The sequence below is a fragment of the Candoia aspera genome, chromosome 6, assembly GCF_035149785.1.
Source record: "Candoia aspera isolate rCanAsp1 chromosome 6, rCanAsp1.hap2, whole genome shotgun sequence".
NCBI classification, from domain to species: domain Eukaryota; kingdom Metazoa; phylum Chordata; class Lepidosauria; order Squamata; family Boidae; genus Candoia; species Candoia aspera.
In genome coordinates, this window is record NC_086158.1 from 53,180,194 (window position 1) to 53,196,729 (window position 16,536).

Consider the following 16,536-nt stretch of genomic DNA (forward strand, 5'->3'; position numbering starts at 1 on the left):
AAATAATAATATACATACATATAAATACATAATGGCAGTGGCAGAAGTTGTGAGCTGCATCTGCTTAGATCAGCTATACATGCAGACTAACAAACATTTTTACAGAGAATGATAAACTTTTGCAATATGCGTACTCACAATTCATGTTTCAAAAATAGCATTGTTTTGCCATCTATCTCCTAAACATTATGTGTGGAAGTAGTTATTTTAATCATTTTAATTCAATATACTTCCATATAAGTAATTAGGTTTTTATTCCAGAATCATATTTCTAGCTTTTACAATTTAATATTAAATTTTATAATTGCAATTGCTATTATTAAAAGTTTCATACATTTTCTATCTCACATTTAATATATATACATGTTTCAGCAAGTGGAGTCCCAACCAGTGATCCTAAAAGTGCATTTTCCCCATCATTGGGCATCTTCTGTAGCTACAACATTGCAAGAATTATCCAAAAGTTTCAAATGACTTACCTAGATCACTCCCTCCTATTATATGCAGATAAAATTAATTGCAAATTCAATAAGCTGTTTAGTTAAAGATTCATATTGTATGGGTGATCCTGGATAATTTATCCTTTCTTTTGTAAACATGGAAAAATCAGAGAACTGGATCTTCAACACTTCCTCTAGGACAGTAGTTCTTAAATTTGTGGTAATTTGGGCATATCCTGGGAGTAATGGAGCAAATTGCAATTGCTTGTTTGTCAGTTGAGGATGCAGTTTGGGACTACCAAGATGCTTATGCAAAACAGCAGAGTCTGTGTTTTTTGTGGAGGTAATGACATTATTTGAGCCTGGGAAAAAAGGCAATCGAGTCAAACATTTTAAGAACTACTGCTCTAGGAAGTTACAGAATTATCAGAATTACAGAATTATCCAGCATAGGATTTCAGCCTGGAACTGCTGTTTCTATCTTCACTTTCATACTATAACTGCATTTTTCACTCATTAGATCTCTAGATGAAATATTGCATAAAACACACCCTAAACTGTGGGTGTTGTCTTCTTTCACTACCAGAGATAACACCAGACTATTTTCACTGTTGAACACATATTAACTCTCTGCTAAGCTTCTGTGATGCTAAGGGTTATAAACAAATTCAGAAAGACCTGTTTTCTTCTTATTACATTTATGTAATTCAAATCCATGATTAGAATTCTTTTCTTTTTATACCCTTCCAGATTGATACAAGTCCCCCTCCCCAGTATTTGTTATTCAGCTTATATTTTTTTAAAGAACAGGATGTTCTATCCTAAGGGGGCTAGCAGGAAATGAGAACTAGTCTTTCTGGCATAATATAAGATGTAATACTATTGGGACAATAATAAGGGATGATATATGCTTTATTATTTTCATCATCCTGGAACTTTATTTTCAACCATTTTTGCTGCCTGCATTTCTTCTGTGGAAAATGGATAGTACAATCTCAATAGGGTATAAATTGCAAACTGAACCTTATCAAGCTGAAAAAGATTTAACATTACACCAGTGACTTCTGCTTTTCAATTGCACATTGACATCTTTAGATTTCAAAATAAGCAGCAGATGCTTTTCCTGCCCACAGGAAAGTGATTAGAATATAAAGAACAAGGGAGGTCTTTAACCATTGCAGTGTAGCTTAGTGGTGGGCAACTTTTGGTGGCTAAAACCACACTTACCATTTATGGGGGGCTTAGGGTTCACAATGGCCGGGGCCACAATGAAAAGGTGGAAAGAAGTGTCATACTTGAGAAAGAGGGTTGAATGCTTCCATTTTTCTCAAACATTAGGAATGTCTGTATGTATATGAAACTGTGTTAAGCCATTTTTGTTAGAAAATTACTGTGTATAATTTCCAGTTTAGTTTACTCTTAGCACACTCCCAGTCAATCTCTATATCCAGATCAGAGCAAGCATGCATGCTAGTTAGTTCAGCTAGCAAAAATATAACTTGATGTTTATTTATTAAACATCAGCTAATGTCAAAACGGTTAACTGGCAAAATGAAACAAAAGGCAGGCAAAAGAAAAAAGAGAAACATACATGTCAGGCAAGAGATAAAAGGGCATAGGACTTAACAATAACAATCTACATTATCTGTATATCTCCATATAACAAAAGCAGAGAACTTTCCAGAGCCACCAGAAACAATACTGTGAGTAATTAGCATGGATGTGCCAAAGGGAGTGGTCTTTGGTTATTCCAGCCTTAACCCTTTTATGTACATAACAGTAGAAGAATAGAGATGGAAAAGAGAACTTCAGGTGATCCCTCCTCTATTCTGCACCATGAAGGAAACAATTTGGTGGATGGGGATGATGCATCCAACAATTTTAAGACTTACAAAATAATTCCATGTTCCATGTATTAAGGATCTATATTACTGACTTTTAGCAAACTTTAGTCAGAAGGTACCCTGGGACCCTTCCATGCACTTATACTAGAAGGGTTCTGGGGCATAAGGGGTCCTGGGCTAATGATGATCCATTCTGCTGCTGTTTCCTTTCAGCAACCCCCACCCCTGCCCTTAATCTCAGTGGTACTTGGGATCCTAATCCTCTGGCCTTGAATTCATGGGGTATATTGCTAACTTTTGCCACAACTGATCTCCCTTTCTATAAAAAGACAGTGCAGAGAACCAGAATTAAGAATCAGAATGAAAGAGACAGATCAGAACCCAGGAAAAGAAAGATGGGAAATAGATCTACACCAGTGTAATACCTACTTCACTCAAGGAACCAATAACTTGTGTCAGTCTTTCTGACACAAATGGCTTCCTTCCCTTCCTTTCGGTAAATTAGATTTACTTACTGGATTTTATCCCTAATGTAACTTAAGAAAAAGAAGTTTCACCTGTCTGGCCATGATGGAATCTTAAGCTTTTTGTTCACAGAAGAAACAATATTCTTGTAATATTGTCTTCATGATTTCAGTTACAATAGGTATTTAGAGAACTGTGATGGCAAAACATTGTGTTTCAAAACTGTGGTACGATCAGTTTAATTTATGGGACAATGGTAAAGGAAAACACATGCTATTTGCATAAGCAGGAGAAATCAAGTCAGGTGTTTTTCATCTGGCATTGTGAAATTAAGGCGTTATAAAAATTGACTAGTATTTACAGATAAGATAGGCTCATGAAATTGCTTACAGAACAGGCACAGCACTCAGGGAATAAATCTGCCCCCAATCTCTGCTTTACCCAAGGACTGGATAGGCAGATAAGATTTATTTTTTAAAATGTACAACAGTGAAGGAGCCCATGCTTTATGGCAGGTTCACAGAAATTGCACTAAACAAGTAAAGCCTGCTGCTCCAGTACTTTGGGCTGCCAAAACCACATGGCATTGCTAGCCCTTTCTACTTCTCCCAGAGTTATGAGAGTCTTGTGTACACATTCTAAATGTAGTTGTATACCTATTGAGATGAAATTGTACTTTGTACCTTGTGCTGTGCCTCACAGATGAAAGGGATTCTAATATAGATCCTGTCAGGAATCCTTTTCTTCCATGTATCACTGTTCCTTCTCACCACGGGACAGGAAGATGGAGGTAGAGGAACATCCAGCTGAGTTGTACGCATCTGCATTGCCTGACGTAGTGGCAGGAGCTATGCTTCTCAGGGTACGAAGGCTTAGAAGAACCCTAACCATTTTTTTCCTGCCCATGGAAAAGAACCAGTATTTAGGAAAGGCTTGTGAAGACTGCCCCAAGGACGAGGACACACTTGCATTTTATTGATAGTACCTTCCTATTTAGTTTCCTCCTCTTCCTTGCAGAAGATTCTATCTGTATGTTCCATTAAAAAAAAAGTAAGGTTCACTTAGCTGTCTGACCATTATGGAGTCTTAAACTGCAGTCGTGTATTCCCCTAATGCTAAACCTTGGGATTTATTTCTGAATAATTATCTATAGCGTTGTTTTATTAATCAGCTAGCAGTGGACCTTCATACCTCCAGCCAAACCATAATATAGTTTGGTTGGGGCTTCACCAACACATGAACTAATCTATGAGTGATAGACACAAGGCCTTCTAGAAGTCATTCCTTTCCAGGGATTACTGTATTCTCCCATGGAGCATACTCAGAGGCCCTGCGTATACAGTACATGTTGCATATAGGAAAGGAGAACAACAAGTACCACTTGAAAGAAATACTAATCAACTTGCTCCATTCACAAGCTAACAAACAGTTCTTCTTACCATTGCTTTTCCTCAGGTCAAGAAGAGAGACAAAGAAACACTATTTCTCCTCAGAGAACATGTAAGGCATTTTCTTTTTCAGCATAAGCTTAATAATCAGCTGCTTGTAACTCAAATGGTTTGACAGGCAGAACCCATTTCTTTGGATGGGGAGGGCAGATCCTGTCTCTCAAACCCCACACCACTGTGGGCATTGTCCTGATTCACTGCCTGTCTAAAACTATGGCAAAGGATGAACAGGTAAAACAACGTAAAAATTAACACACATGAAAATTGTTTTATTACTTACATTTAGGTGGAAGTTAGAAACTATTTCTCTACGTCAGATGTACACACACACAGCTCACCCAAGGGAATTCTATTAAAGAAAGCTATGGATGAAGGAACTTGCTCCAAATAGCTGGTGCCCAGAACACATATAGAAACTTACACTAAGACACATCCCTATAGCTCTATCTTCATTCCTCAATTCCTTCAAAGCTGTTTGAAGCAGACCTATCATCTTCAGTCCTGCTGACTTTGGATTAGTATGCTGAGCATACAGTGAGCCAGTCAGTGCCCTCTCCAGCTTAATTAATAGTAACTTGCATAACATAAATCAGTCAATGCTCTGCCCAGGCTATTGCTACTCCTCAAGCCTGAAAAATTCTTTTATCTCCACTCCATGCAAAAAAGAAATAATTTTTAACATATATACTACATATTCAGTACATGTTATAGTGTTTTGTCTAGTGCAGTGTTTCTCAACCTTAGCAACCAGAATTCCCCATCCACACATCTTAAAGCTGCTAAGGTTGAGAAACACTGGACTAGTCAATCACCATAATATCTGAATGGCTGTAATAGAATGAGACTGCCTGACTACTCAGCCACCATTCTTCATGTATTAAAAAGTCCGTTCAGAGCTGTGAAGGTGACATGAGAGCCAATTAATTTTCAACCAAGCACTTTTTCCAATGCATCTAATCATGTTTATAAGCTGCAGAAGTGGTTAAAGTGATAGGGGCAGCAGGTTCTTACCTCCTGCTCCCTCCATCACTTTAACCACTGCTTAGTGATTAAAATGCATTCTTTTTAGGCCGCAGCAACTGGAATGCATTGTAAGGGCACTTCCACTCTACTAGAGTAACCCTCCTCAGTCCATGCAAAAGAAAAAAAAAAGAGGAAATAAAGAACTAATGCAAGATCCTGCACATATATCCTCTTCCTCAAGAAGAAACAGAATTCTTGTCAATTTCACACTTCATTAATCCAACCCAACATTTCTTTTTAAGAACTTCCCAATGGCTACTTTGGTTGATAAAAAAAAAAAGGCTAAGCAGAGTCTGACCTAGTTAACACTTAAATGGAAGAGCACAAAAATTACCTGGACAGGAGGCTAGACTGGAGAGTTTTAAAAAACATGGAAGAAGGCAAGTTATGTATTATTGCCAATAAAACTACAAGGCTATGGACATAAAGGAACCAGAAACTGAAGGAGACTTTACCTTTATTTTTTAGAGAAGCTGCATCTCAGAACGCTAGAGAAGCGATGAGGCAAGAGTTCCCTCCAAAGGGGCAAGAGACTGTCCACAAACTCAGTAGTGTTTCACTCTTGCCAAACAAAGACTGCTTTTTCCCCAGTAAAGGTTACAAATGTACATAATTTGAAAACTGCAAATGTCTTCTCAATGGTTAACATACTCCTCAATCCTTAAAAAAGAACATCTTGTCTCCATATGCAAACACCCAAGTAATACCTGTTTTAAAACATGACATGCCAGGACATCATAACTTCTGTATCATTCAACTGTGGTTGGATTTACTCATCACGCTAAACCATGGTTAGTTTTAGCTATGGCATGTTAAACTACAGTGGCTAAATTTGTACATCATACTTTTCTGTACATCGACCCCCCAAGGTGAGGCTGGCTCTGACCCTATTAGCCTCCTGGAAATCTCTCAAGATGTGGTTTTTTGAGCAGGCCTAGGGATCCCTTGGATACAGGGATCCTGCAAGATGGATTTGAGTACTAGACAACTTGTCACCCATTTGGTTCAGGGTTCAGAGATATTTCCTTACCTAAACAGGGAAGCAGAATGGCCATGGGCAGGCAAAACAGCAGTGGGAGCAGGAGCAACTTCAGACTTCCTGCCATCTTCCCATTGACTTTCCTTGCGGAAAGCTGGGAGTATTAGAAATCTCCCTGCCTGCCTTCCCTTCCTCCCTCCTCTCCCTCATGCACCTCGTGCACCCTCCCCAACCTGCGCCACACCCCCACCCCAACCTGCACCACACCCCCGTGCACCCTCCCCAACTCTCGCTGCACCTCTTGCACACCCCCTTGCACCCTCCCCAACCATCCCTCACACACCGCTGCACACCATTCCTGAACCTCTTGCATATCCCCTCACACCCTCACACACTTGACAGCAGCCACTTACCTGCCTGCTGGCCTTGGACTTGCAACTTCCTGCTGGCTTCCCCACTGACTTTGCTTGTGGGAAGCTTGACAGGGAGCGTCAGCAATTATGGCCAAGTCTAGACTTTCTGCCAACTTCCCTACTGACTTGTGGGAAGCTGTCAGGGAGTGTTGGAAATGATGATCACATGGCCACGGCTGACCGCAGCAGTGCAGCAGCCAAATTTCAATCCCACAGGAGTCATGGGTCCTGGATTTTGGGACACATTCTGTAAGTTAGCCCATTTGAGGTACCTTGGTTCAAAAATTGTTGCCCTGTGATACACCATTTTGCCCAATCGAAGGTTGCAAACAGACAAATAGACACAATAGTTTTAGTACTATATAGATAGGAGGGGTTTTAGCACTCCCCCACATTTTATTACATGTATGTTTTATATTATTAATGGTTAAGATGTGTTTCTTATTGTTTTGTTTTTATTGTATGCTGCCCAGAGTCACATTCATGAGATGGGTGGCTATATAAATTTGATAAATAAATACTTAACAGTTTTGAAGGTATAGGTAGGATTATGTTGATTATGTAAGAGGAATACCCATTTTTTATGTGTTTGGAAGTAATTTGGGCATTTGGTTTCTAAATTATGTTAAGCCTATTTTAGGTCATATGGTCTAGTTTGTAAGCATTTCTTATATGGCATCTAATATTGTACTATCATTTTTTGGTAATAACAGTCAAAGGGACTGCAAAAACAAAGGGTTCAGAGGCTGTGTATGACTCTGGAGCCACTGGTTACCCATCTCTATATCAGTCATAAACTAGAATTTGCAAACCATAATGGCTGTCTTTACACAATACATAAGCACAAAGAACTTTTTGGCTTAAAGACAGCAGTGTTTGAATTCAGTTTTAACTCAGTCTTGTGTTTTGTCTCAGCTACATTGCTCTAACAATTTTCCTCCCTTTTCCAACAATATGCAGTATTTCTCACAAGCAGCAAAGTGCTGCCTCATCCATATTATTAGCTGATCCAAAACAGAGCATTCCTCCCAGGCATGTAAGGGAGGAGGAAAATTTGTAGCAGGTTTTACTCCATGTGACTCTAGTTGTTTCTGAATAGAAGACTCCTAACTCTACCAAAAGTCACTCTGCAGTATTCCTCCTCCTCCTCTCTCTCTCCTTCCTTCCTAAGTGTCCAAATTAATAATATGGAGAGGGATAATGGATTGCCTTCATAGTTGCTACTAACATTCTGGACATTTGGGAGGGGGCGCGATGTTTCAGAACACTATGCTAGAGACTGACAGCCAATAATATTGAAATGCTCTACAAATTTTGTGTTGTTTTATAAAACACTAGCAGAAACAAATGTATCATCTCAATAATGTCTGACAAATGGTCTGTATGTAAAACTTGTCAAGGGAGCACAGTCAACAAAGCAGGAAGGAATAGGATTGTATAATACCCAAGGTCAAGAAGATTGAATTACCTAAATATGTATTTTAAAAGGCCTCTGTTGCAGAAACAGGGCCAATTAACACTAAATGCTGCTTCCAGCTGCTTCTTAAGCCAACTTCAGAAATTTCAGTCCTGATGGCAGTGGGTTGGCAACTGGACCAGGCTAGTTCTCAGCCCAGACTATGGCCACCACAAAACTTGTCTGGTCATTCCCCTGCTTCTGGCCTTTCCCATCTCTGCAGCCAAAGCAAGTCTCACTGGCTGGCTGTTGTGTGGAGTGGTCTACCAGTGCCTGCCTTTTCCATTTAGGAATTAATCCCTTCTTGTTTGTCTCCATGGCATTTGCTTTCCCAGATTTGCATATATAGGTGCCTTCAAACTCCCTGCTTACATATTCTCCTTTGACACTAAAGTTTGGGAAACCCTGACTTAGAAGTTTCAGTTAGTCAAGAATGCAGATGCCAGGATATCAGCTGGCATTTGTCACCATGAGCATATTACACCAGTGTCTGGCCCCTGCATTGGTATGGTTTTATGGTTTTAGAATTTTATGTATTTAACTTGCCATCATATATATTTATTACTGAGAACTGCTGAAAATCTTGTGATTGTGGCAGTTTTAAATGATTTTTTTTTTGCATCTCATGTTATAAACATGATAAAACTATTTGTTTGCATCTCTCTCATGTCCTGTTGTCATTAACGGGCGGGAAACATGTATTTCATGTCACTGGAACTATATTTTAAGCTCTCCTTTTCAGCGAAAGACAAAATTATACTGTAGGGATCTGTCCTATGCTGTTTGCCTAGAAAAAGGCATATTGAACTCAGTAGTTGTTTCCAAGTAGGTATGCATAGTTGCCCTGAGCTAGTGTGTATATATAGTTCAGTGCAGATAGCACTGCAGTTCTGATTAGTAATAAGTAATGGAAATCTCACGAGTGGAATGAATTAATTTCCCATTCCCCTCCTTGCTTTCTATATAACTGTTCTAAATCCCACTAGTAATGCACTATGTCCTATTTACGGATTATGTATTTGTATGCTCGCTATACAAGATAATGTGTGAAAACTACATATACATTTGATATTCCCTATGCCTGCACTGCCATGTTTGTTTAGATTAATGCACATTTAATTAGCAGTAACAATGCCTCATGCAGACTTTTAAGGTACAGCCTTATTAGGGTTCTAAACTTATGCACATTCTTAGGAAGTAACTTCCACTGAACAAAGTGGAACTTCAAGTCTGAGCAAACATGCATCAAACACAATTTCCTTCCTTCCTTGATTCATAATCTAGTTCATTCTTATCTTTATAATTAGAATTTTATTATACAATTCTACCAATACGGTGTTCTGACAAGCCTTCCTGGACTCTAGGTGGAAGGAAACAGTGAGAATGACTCAATGAGTTTTAGCAAAAATGCCTTTTGCTTCAGCTGGCACATAGGGGCAATATAGAGCCTCTCTAGGAAGCAACATACTTTCCCGTCCTTTGGCTTTAGAGCTGCTGCAGTCTTTCCCTCCCTCCTTCTCTCTCTCCCTGCAGCATTGTGAGATTTAACACTCCTACAAAAGGAAAAGGCACCGTACAGGAAATCTGGGAAAGCTGGTAAGGAATTTCTATCAGTTTCTAAAATAAGGATGGGAAAAAAGCAAGATTACTTAGATTGGAATAAAATCTACTGCATGCTTTTATGTAAAGGTTGCAGACTTGGATAATTACATGATAGTCTGACCGTAAGAGACACCTCCCCGTTCCTTGCCCTCAAGAGTGCTTTTGTACAGTTAATTAATGCAAACTTTCATGCAAGAAGGAAGTAATTATAACTGTGTATTTTCTTTTTAATGATAGAGAAATATGCAACCTCTTCCTTTCCAGGAACATTCAATCACAGCAAATATCAGACAACATACTGTCATAGTGAAGTTAGCAAAATCCCCACATTCTAAAGCAATACTTCTACTTCTGAATTTAAAAACTTATGAAGATGATAAAATAATTTAAGTGAGTTGAGGTAATGAGACTGCAATCATGGAGGTATATATTTTTTTAAAGGATCACCTTGGTCATTCTAAAAAAATTAAGAATTATAAAAATATTTACATATTGGAGAAGGAAGATATATGTATGTTTATATACACTGTACTCCAGCGTGATATGGGTGTGCCTGATTAGGTGAGTGGCAGCTTGAAGGAAATAGAAAGCATCTTAAGTGTGTACATATTAAAAACCTAGAGGCTGTGTATGTCTAAAAAATAGAGAAAAAAGCTCTTGTGATTTTTGTTAATGAGAAATCTGGAATTTAAACACTGATTTACAATTATCATGGCACAAAACTATACATTTACTTGGAAGTAATTCCCATTCAGGTTAGCATAATTTACTATCAGACACAGTATATACTGATCACCAAAATTGCACTGAAATAGGTGGAATTTACTGTTCAATAAATATGGTTATGATTGGGTTCTACAGCATAGGTGTATTTTTTTTAAGGCTACAGTCCTTTGCACTACATACATAGGAGTAACCCCTTATCACAGTAGGATTTACTTTTGAGTAAACACATGCATGGCTTGGCTTGAACAGATGAAGCAGGTGATTGCAGACACCGGGGATGGGCTAATTTGAAGGAACCTTAAGTTTGAAAGGAGAGATTGCTATATTCAAGCAGTGAAGAGTTAATATGAACGCAAACTGATTGATTTTCAAGTCACAAACTGAAGTTGTCCTCTTGAAACCTATTTGTCGAAATTAGTCATCAGATAGGGAGAATGCAAAACATAGAGTAAGGCTAAAATTATGCAGCATACTTGTAGTTTCCTAAGTATTTGATATAAAAATGGATTTTAATCCACATTTGGATACCAGTTTGCTATCAAAGGAATGCACAAGGCATAGGTAGTAGTTGTTCAACTAAACAGCCCTGAGCAATGACTGCGGAAAGAAAAAGGGAGTTGAACAGATGCAGAGAGCTGCGTGGAGAATATTAAGAGTTCTTAAAATACTTACCAAGACTAAAGAGAAAAAAATATTTTATGGACTCCTTTGCTTTGGAATGGGATTATTTACAGGCACGGTGCTCGCCCGATGGACTTGGGCAAGATGCAATGCAGGCTGGCAAATTTCGGACTGCATGCAAGGCAGTGCAATGCAAAAAAAGACCCAAACTGCATGTGTGAACCCGCCATTATTCTAGCCATTTTGTTATAGTCGAAATCAAGGCGGCAGAACGAGGACATGGACCGCGAGTGCCACGTGTGGTTGAGGGAATCGAAGGTAGAAGGCGGTTTTAATGCGCGCTCTACCTCTGGAAGATTAACGTTCGGCGCAGAGATGCCAGAGCTGCAACATCCACCGCGCTTTAAAGATGTGCGAACATGTTTCCCCACCCCTGGTGGTCGATGTAGACAGATGAAGACCAGAGAGTTTCTGGAGAAAGAGGGCGGGGAGCTGGACTCCACAGCCTGGCGAAATCAGCGAATGAGGGACGCGGCGGGGAAAGACGAGAGACGTTCTGCGGATTCGGCGCGCCCGAAGAGGACCACCCTCAGGTTCGCTGGTCGCGGAGTCTCCGCCTCTCAGGCGTCGTCCGCGGCCGCTGGGAGATAACAAACCTCCGCTCTGGGCCGCTTCCCGCCTCCAGCTGCGGAGCGGGAGAATGTCTTGAAGCCCCAAACCTTTCATCTCCTTCGCCGGCTCCCCCGGTCCACCCCACCCCTTGGGGAGTAGGGCCGAGTCAGGCGCTGGCGGCGGTTCTCCCCGCGTACGAGGAGCCCCAGGCCGGGAACCGGTACGGACGGAAGGGGCGCGCCGCCCGGCCCGGCACAGCCCGCGAGCCCCTTCCGGCCAGACACTGAGCGGTCCGCTCCGCCCCCTCGTGGCTTTGGCCAGGCCCGGCCCTCCCCCGTAGGAGGTGCTGCTCCCCGGCGAACCAGCCAGAGCGGCACAGGCAGCAAGAGGGAAACACGAAGCACCGGTCGCCGCCGAGACGAGGCAGCCTCTGCACCCCTTTCAGCCGAGGGAGCGATAGGTGAGGCCTTCCGAGCACGGCAGGCGGTGGAGCTGGGTCGGTTTGGGTTCTGCTGTGGTTCTCGCCAGTAACCCGAGTGGGAGTTTCAGCGTGACGGTGGTGCTCTTTGTTGCGGTTGATTATTTTTGCTCTGCGTTTTGTTTGTTTTTGGAGGGAAAGGTACCTTAAGGGTGGGACAGATTTTCGGAAGCCATCCGAAGGGCTATGGCAATCAATCAATCAATCAATCAATCAATCAATAAAGATGAGGACAGCAAATAACGGAAGGCGTAGATTGCCAGAAGGAATGAGGATGTACTAAAACGAATGCAAGAGTTTCCATGGCAAATCGTAGGAGCTGCTGGGAGGCCTGTTGCAAAAATAGGAGCCGAACATACGTGGGACTCGATTTAACGCGACCAAGTCTGGTTAATTCGAGTTATATATATCCCAAAGTGATGAGACCTACTGAGTATTGCTTTTTGAGATAATTCCGTGTTTTTAAAGGATGGGGGAGGAAGGAGTAACTCATAAACCACCAGTAGAGGAAGAGCTATTTGCATAACTAATTTTGAAGTCACCTTTGCTTAGATTTTAGCACAAAGTCTGTCACAGCATTTAGGATGGTATATCTAGCAGAGACTCTTCTTATTCATGATTATTCTTAATATTATTTTGCAGAGTTTGGGAGAGTTCAATTTGAGGTCATTTTCGTCCAGTAGTTATGTGAGAGCATGCAGACTTTTAAGACTGGAGATGCTACTTAGATTTGGGGATATTGCTACTGCTGCCTTGATCACTATAATTTGGGCATTATGTGCTAATTACACTTGGAGTCACGTTCATAAGGTCTTATTCTATAACTGTGCTACAATGTTCCATTTAGTGTGGCTGCCAATGCAGCCAATATAGATTAGTGTTGTGTCTCCTAAATAAAAGTGTGATCCATACGCACTGAAACTTCTGTTAAGTTTACAGTATTCATCAGTGTCTTCTATGTTTACCTTGTGAGGTGGATTTTTTGCCATCTTTTGTGTTGATATTACTTCTTTTGTCCTACTGCAGGAAACTCTGGCAATTGATATTTTGCTCCTTATTTGTACAGAGTGCCCTGTTTGTGCTTTTTGTTTTGTAGGCTCTGCCCTGAACTTCTGTTTCTGGAATGCACTGTTAAATAGTGAAGGGTAGGATGCTGGATAATGTTAACAATTCATTTCTGTGGAAAATATAATTGGGCAACATACCACTGCACATATATGGCTGAGGTGCTGAAGCCTTTTTAGCAAAGCAGAGATAAATCCACTAATTGTTAAGTGGAAGCTAGCACATTTTTGTGCCTATCATTTGTAGCCTTGTCCCACACTCTTTCCTTGAAAGTAGGCCCTATTATATCTAATGGAGCATTCATATAAACAGAGCCTTCTGTAAACAAATGTGTCAGTGCCATTTGATAACTGTTACTATACTTCTGATTACAAATTGTGACATGCACATCTTCTGTATTTTTTATAAGTAATATAAGTAAAATATTTCACAATACAGTGTGAAAATGCTTTATAAATATTTTGTCAATTTGCTTGTTCTAGATCTCAGTAGTTGAATAATATACAGTTTCTTTTTTTAATATGTTATAAGGTACTGTACATTTGCTGGCATGTTACATTGGGTGAAATTTTGTAAGAGGCTGTGTTCTGTGATTTTCAAAAATATTCAGTTTTTTATATGCCAGAACTTGTAAGGATTACATTGAATGATGGGTTTGTTTTGTGCAAGAGAGAGTGCCTGATTTTCATTTATTTCCCACTTGTCCCCCTAAAAAGTCATTTTCCAATATTGGGGGAATTTCTGGAATACAGTGTAATATTGTGTACGGAGTTGAAAATAAATATAGAGCCTTAATTTAGGTGATAAAAGAGTATTACGTTCTGCAAAACTAATACCAAATCTAATTTCTCTTGTTTTGGTGAATGCCGAGATGGTAATTAAAAGTCACTGTTTCAAAGAAGCAGAACTCCTTAGTCTCTTTCCTACATGTTATTTAATAAAGAGCTATCCAAATTAAAGCTGCATCAGACTTACACAGTACCTTTCATATACTGTAACTTGCAAAGTATTTGAAATCTTACTTTTTTGCAATCCGAGGCACAAACAAAATTATTGAACATTATTAAATGATAATGATAATAGTGATAAAGCAAAAAAATGGCCACATCATATTTCAGTATTATAAAATACTGTCAAATCATATAGCTTAGCTTAACAATTAACATGAAAAAATAAATCAGTGTTTATCCTGAAGTCAGGTAATGGTTGTTTTAGGCCTCTATGGTCATAAGTTACTAAAGCCTGCTGTATAGTGACTGTGCTGCACTTACAAGATACATCTTAAATGTTTTTATTCTGATAAAGAATTTGCTATTTGCAAACGTTGTTTTTTCGACCATAATATGCATTATTACTATTGTCTTTTGACAAGCAGAATGTACTTAAAAAGTAATTAAGAAATTATCATCCATGTTCTACATTAAATATTATGTCTGTAGGTAAAACAAAAAAAGATTGTGTATATATATGTGTGTGTGTGTTTAATATCATATAGTGAAGCTATGGGAGATCAATTTTTGCACAGAAAACATTTTGGACTACATTTTTTTCCCCTATTGTATGGAAATGAATTAAGTTTGAGACACGTAGTTTTATAGAGTTGAACTTTGCTAAACATTTCCAACTTTTTCAGATGCATATAAACCACATTCATTTATTTGTATGCCTTTATGTTCTGCTTTCTTATAACTAATGCCTCTATTTGTTAAGAAAAATATGAGATTGTAATAAACACTGCCTAGCTGTAGACGGTGGTCCAAATAGGAATTGAGGATGTTGGATTTAAATATGAAATGTTAAGCTTCCATTTAACTGTATTGCATCCCCTACTATGGGACGCGGTGGCGCTGCGGGTTAAACCGCTGCGCTGCTGAGCGGAAGGTCGGCGGTTCGAATCCGCGCGACGGGGTGAGCTCCCGTTGCTAGTCCCAGCTCCTGCTCACCTAGCAGTTCAAAAACATGCAAATGTGAGTAGATCAATAGGTACCGCTTCGGCGGGAAGGTAACAGCGTTCCGTGCCGTCATGCCGGCCACATGACCACGGAAGTGTCTACAGACAAACGCCGGCTCTTCGGCTTTGAAACGGAGATGAGCACCACCCCCTAGAGTCGGACACGACTGGACTTTACATCAAGGGAAACCTTTACCTTTACCTATCCCCTACTTGGTCTATAAAAGAGAAATAGTGAAGATAGTATTTGTTTGCTTGTTGGTTTTCTATTTTTAAAATCAGCAGGCTGGATGATTATTAACAATAAATGTTTAAAGAATAGATAAATCAGTACATTTTCAGAAAAGAAATAGGTAAGAATCTTTATCTGCCAGCTAATATCATTGCTATTTTTTTTTGGTAAAATTTGGCATGCTTCCTTGAGAACAAACAATAATACATCTCCAGAAGTAGAAGACTAGAAATGGGAATTATAAAGAATTGTTGAGAAAATCATTTTGGATTCCTTCATAACAGTGCAGCCTTGTCTTCCCTATGCCTTAGTGGTTGGAAATAACCCATCACATATATCCCCATCACATAAGGATAGTTTTGTGAACCCTTGAAATGAAAGTGACAATATCCAAGAAAGTAATACTTATGTGTACTGGGTTACAATTCATATAATAGCATGAAGAACTCATTTCTAAAGAAAGCATTCATATCTATTGTGCATTGGGGCCTTCCATCATGGCATGGAATCTTGCCAGCAATAGCACATCTTCAAATAAGTCTCTTTAATGGCAGAGAAAAAAAGTGCTTTTAAAAAGAATCAGTGATTGCCATAGTTTCATGCTGCCAGTTTTTGTACTGTGATGAATCCAGATTCTTTTATTTACGTTGCAGTTACAATCGTGCAGATGTTCAGACCCCATGACACTGGCTGCTGGCCAAAATATGGCATTCATCTTTTCTCTGCAGGTGTCCACTATTGTTTGATGGAAACTGGGAGGGAATGGCAAAGGATGAATCATTCTGTGATTGTTCTGTTCCTGACAGGTTTCTTACCAGTATTTGTTACTTTGCTAGCATAAGAAAAAAATAACAGTTAAGCAGCTGAGCAGGCATAAGTGGTAGGTTGTTTAATGCATATCTTTGAACTTATGAAGATGGTTAAATATATATTTCATGGATGATTTATTTTTATATGATCCTGAGAATCTTACCTGTAGTGTGATGCACTAAAATAATTTCAGCCTTAAGGTTGGATAGTCTTTAGAAAGCTCTGTATTTTCAAATAAGTTGTAATATAAAACTTGAAACATTTTCACATCTTAAAGTGTGTAGTGTGTGTTAGCATGGTACAGAACTCAAATGTCAAGGTCTTTCTTAATTTTTTGGAAATCTTCAGGAACAATACTGTGTCAGTTTTAC

General features: G+C 39.4%; 1 protein-coding gene across 3 annotated transcripts in view; it reads left to right on the forward strand.

Annotated features, from left to right (window-relative positions):
• Positions 1–9,561: 9,561 nt before the first annotated feature.
• Positions 9,562–16,536, forward strand: part of ADD3 (adducin 3) — a 96,150-nt gene continuing 89,175 nt past the window's right edge. The window contains exon 1 of one of the 3 annotated variants that reach the window (XM_063307136.1): positions 9,562–9,664. The gene's annotated coding sequence lies outside the window, so the exon portion shown is untranslated. Of the gene's footprint in view, positions 9,665–11,953; positions 12,090–16,536 lie in introns of those variants that run through there. The other 2 variants (XM_063307139.1, XM_063307135.1) reach the window with 2 other exon arrangements.